The 5,000-nt window shown below is 38.7% G+C and overlaps 1 pseudogene; it reads left to right on the top strand.

The window, feature by feature from the left end:
- LOC119577914 overlaps window positions 1-5,000 on the top strand; it is a 42,689-nt pseudogene that overhangs the window by 30,717 nt on the left and 6,972 nt on the right.

Raw genomic sequence — 5,000 nt, 5'->3', positions numbered from 1 at the left:
CTCCTCGGGCATTCCATATCATCAGTAAATGTTATATATATTTATATATATATATATTATATATATATATATATATAATATTATTATATATATATAATATATCACTCCACAGGGGGAAAAAACCCACTCTGCATCTCTTACTTTACAGGGAAAACCAACTCCATATCTCGCACTGAATAGAGGTAAACCCACTCTATGCCTCGCGCTCCACAAGGAAAACAGAGGGAATCTACTACATTAAGACAGAACACAAGCAACTGCACAGACACAATCCCTCCCTTACTAACACTCTCCGGATACAACCCACTCCACCCCCCCCAGGAAGGCGAGTTGGGCTGGGACGAGCAAACGCAGGGGCTCATCCTGGGGGCGTTCTTCTATGGCTACACGTGCACCAACCTCTTGGGCGGGCGGGCGGCAGAGTACCTGGGAGGGCGCCTGGTCTTCGGTCTGGGAGCGGTCGTCTCTTCGTGCATAGCCCTCCTGTCTCCGCTCTGCGCCAGGACCTCCACCGGGTTCTTCGTGGCTTCTCGGGTCGCCATGGGATCGCCAGGTAAGAAATGGTGAGAATTTATTCATAATTTCTTCTCTCGGGTTTATTTTAGGGTCTCAGTTAAGAAATAGAGGGAAAACATAGATATGGATATTGTTTTTTTTAAGGGATGCGGCTTGTTTTCTAGGGGGTGTCGTTGCCCTGCAGTAAATTCGATCATGGCGACTTGGTTTCCTCCTGAAGAAAAGGCAAAAATCAGTCCCTTTGTATACGGAGGTAAATTGGTCAATTTTCAGTGATATTTTCCTTTTTATATATAAAATTATAAGTCAAACGAAGAATGCACAAACATCAGTTACTTGAAATTTCACTGGTAAACTTTATATTCGTAAATTCAATTGTTACAAAGAGATGAATAAATCAGTAAGGTAAAGGAAAAATAAGTTCGTAATATATACGCAGAATGTCTCCGATTATAATCCATCACATCACGTACACATTCATTCATTCATTAACTTACATTATTCACGCAGGCATGCAGATTGGCACCGTCATTTCCCTGCCTGTGAGCGGCTGGTTGATTTCCGCGGGGTTCCTTGGGGGTTGGCCTTCCGTTTTCTACGTCTTCGGGGCTCTGGGGATAGTGTGTGGGTTTTCCCCTGGTTCCTCCTGACACACGATAGGCCTGAGAAACATCTAGGATCTCGCAGGCTGAACTGAGCTTCATCCAAGGTCATCAGGAAACCGTCAAGAAAGCAGAGGTAGAAGGGTATACAGATATTTCCATGCACCATCATGTACAGAGTGATACGTATATAATTGCATAATTTATGAATATTTAGCAATAATCTTTATAACAAACTGTCAATCTTCCAAGTATTGTGAATTCTAACTCCCTTGAAAGGCGACCATCTCTCCACCTCCAAAATGTTACAGATATGATTTAGATTTATGTGATGAAAAATAATGAATAAACAAACTCTTGACAGATAGTATCGATTTCCTGGAAAGAGATCGTCACTTCCGGTCCAATGTGGGGTGTATTTTCATAATGACAGGTGGTAGTTTTGGCTTCTACACTCTCTTAACGGAGCTCCAACATACCTCGCCAACATCCAGCATTTCGATATGAATAGTGTAAGATCAGGAAATATAATAGTTTTTCGATTGTGGTTTATGTGTGTTGTAGTAAATTTATTTGGTATATTGTAGATCATAATTCAATAGATCGATTGTCCTCTTGTAACAACAATGGCAGCAGAATTAACAAGCGAGAAGAAAAAACAAAAACAAAAGAATTATAAGGGTGATACAATGCGTACTTTCCAACTGGTGGACTCTCCATTCAAAAGATCTTGTATAAATGATATGTTCAAAATCCTAATCACGAAAACTTCTCTCTATAAGGGAACAGTAAGGTATGTGTAATTAGCACGTAAGAATTATGTTTTTGCATATGGTGCGCTTCCATACGAAAGTGTCTTCTTGTAAAAAGAAATAGTGAATAACCAAACATCATCCCTTTTCCTTACTAACATTATACCTACTCCTTTCCTTCGCCCACAGAGCGGCGTCCTTTCAGCCACTCCTTACGCAGTGCTTTGGGCTTTCGGCGTCCTTTGGGGAATCTCCATGGACAAGCTCTTCTCTGCGGGTGTTCTGTCGATCAGGACGGTCAGGAGGCTTTCCACTGCAGTCGGTTCGTCCCTTTCATTTCCATGTTTCTTCGTCATATTTTTTTTCCCCTCCTCTCTTTTCTCCTTTTTTCATGGTGTGTAGAATATGTAGATGGTATGTTACAAGTTCGTGTAAAGAGATTTCGTGGACAGTGGCTCCAATTTTCGAGTATGTGTGTGTGTGTTTGTCTATAAGTATATGCATATACCAAACACAGACGACTGAACCAAAATTCTAAAGTGTTCCCACCTTCCCCGCAGCCCACTACATACCAGCCGTCGCTCTGATTGCAATGTGCTTCGTTAACTGCAACTCTGCGATTGCAATGGCAATGTTGTGCATGGCTGTAGGATTCAATGGCGCTTCCTACAGCGGAAACACTCTCGCAGAACAGGACATCGCCCCAAACCTGGCGGGTACGCTGCTGGAATCACCAACACCTTTGGCTCGGCCACGGGATTCCTTGCTCCTGCGACTGTGGGGGCCATCACCAGCGGCAATGTGAGACCTGACTTGAGGTTTTTGCCTCTTATTCTTACCTTAATCTTGTGGCATTTTTGTATTTGCGAGTTTGATTATCATTATCATTATTTTTATGACTGTTATCAGTTACTATTATCATTATTATATAGGTCTATATGTCTGTCTACCTGTTCACCTCTATTCCCCTTTCCATCTTTCCATCTTCAATCCATTATTCTCTCTTCCTTACCCATTAACCTTCTACATTTAATTATCTATCTCATAATTAGAGTTTCCATATGATATATCACTCTAATTACTAAGTGTCCGTTGCCATCTTATACCCATCAGGCTATCCAAATATCTCTCCTGTTTCCTCGTCCAGCATGAGTTTCATTATCTATCTACTTGTGATTATATACACAATTGCTAATCGTCTTGTTCTGTCCCTTATCCATCTCTCTATTTTTTCCATTTTTCTCTCTTCCTTACCCACCAAGGGATCCATTATCTATCGAATAATATACTCAAGTTACAAGCTCCGTCCTTCATCCATCTATCTGTTTACCCATCTATCTCCCCCATCATCCAGCAATGGTCACTGGCCGCCTGGAGATTAGTGTTCATTATCACAGCCATCATCTATGCGGTCACATGCACGCTGTTACCTTTTGCTCATGTCAGCTGAAGTCCAGCCTTGGAACGAGCCTAAAAGGGACAGGAAAGGTTAGTTTTTTTTTTCTTTTTCTTTTTTCGAGTGGTAAAATTGAAAACATTGATCAACGGTCAGAATAGTTCTAACGTATTTCAAAACTGTTTCTAACGTGTCTTCCGAATTAATTTCATAATTTCATTTTGGTTGACAGATTTTTTTTTTATTATCAGCAGAGTTTACAAAAAAATATAGATAAATAAATGAAATAGATTATTACTCCTGAACTTTAATTCTACGTTTGTAGGAGTAATTATCACTTTCAAAGTTCTTCATCAATTCAGGTTCTATAACATGACTTACTTTTACATACATCACAAAAAGTTCGTTACAAAAGTAAACTCAAAAAATAAGTTTATCACCCAGAATGATCTATAATATATTCTACATTTCTTTGTAAATCATATTTAAAATATACAGGTTCATGTTCTTTAAAATCCCTTAACAACATATTAGAATCATAAAACAGAATTTGGTGATCACTGATATGAAAACATTGGTGTTGGTATTTGTATCAAGTGTATGTTGTGAATAAGTTTTATAACTTAGACTACCTCTAAAATAATTACTTTCTTTGTGCGTTATTGAATACACGTTTCTATATATCCTAAATCACTGGCTCCTATTTTTTTTACACTTGCTACCTCTTTCTCAAACCGCGACACATTTCTCAAGTCCCCGACACATTTACAACGCCCCAGGATCATATTAGGACAAGACCAAGATGAGAGAATATTCAACAGTCGTTATAAGATTTGTTTACCTTACTGTAATTAACATACTGAATTTACAATATATTAATTATATAAATACTTACGAATTGCAAATTGGTGTACAATATCCCCTCTCCAAGATTTCGCGACCGCTATGCAGACTGACTCTCCGCTAAAATGGCACATGAAATTTATATCATAATAATCGAATTTCATATTGGTATACAACCCCCCCCCCACACACACACACACACAGATTTCGCGACCGCCCTGCTGGCTGACCCTTCGCTTAAATGTCACATGAAATATTTCCAGGCGGGTAGGGCCCTCCACAAGCTACGGGTCGAACCAAACACGATGGTGAACAAGTCTTCATCAAACACTTCTTGAAAAAGATTTAAACATCCCGAACAGAGGTTTATTGAAGCACGAGGAAGGAAATGAATAGATGGACAAGTAATTTGTGTCGGTTTGTAAAGATCTATATGCAAGAAATGGTAGAGAGTTGTGTTGATAGATAAATAGAAAAGTAGACAATACTGTGAAATGTAGATATATATTTTTTTATATGTACATATACATATAAGTATTGACGATTGACTTGCATTTTTTTTGTTATATTAGTATTAATGTAAAACTTCCAAGGCTATGGCACGATCTCCTTACTTACGAATAATAAACCACAAATCCTAGATTTCTAGATTTCCTGAGTAGCAACAACTCAGAAATCATGCTATGTGTTAGGTGAAAATATTAACCACTCGACAAGTGATAAGGTAATCTTAAGTGAGTTTTTTTTTTTTTACATGCATGATCAGAAGCACCCTAGTTCATTCCATTATCATTAAGATGACATGAGTTATATACAGGTGACAGTCAGATCACCCACAAGACTATCAATAACTTATATATCTTGTTATCATTTGCATAATGTACGATTAAG

Source organism: Penaeus monodon, chromosome 2 (genome assembly GCF_015228065.2).
Source record: "Penaeus monodon isolate SGIC_2016 chromosome 2, NSTDA_Pmon_1, whole genome shotgun sequence".
In the NCBI taxonomy this organism is placed as follows: Eukaryota; Metazoa; Arthropoda; class Malacostraca; order Decapoda; family Penaeidae; genus Penaeus; species Penaeus monodon.
Note: the sequence above shows the minus strand (reverse complement) of the source record. Positions and strands in the feature narration are given on the sequence as shown.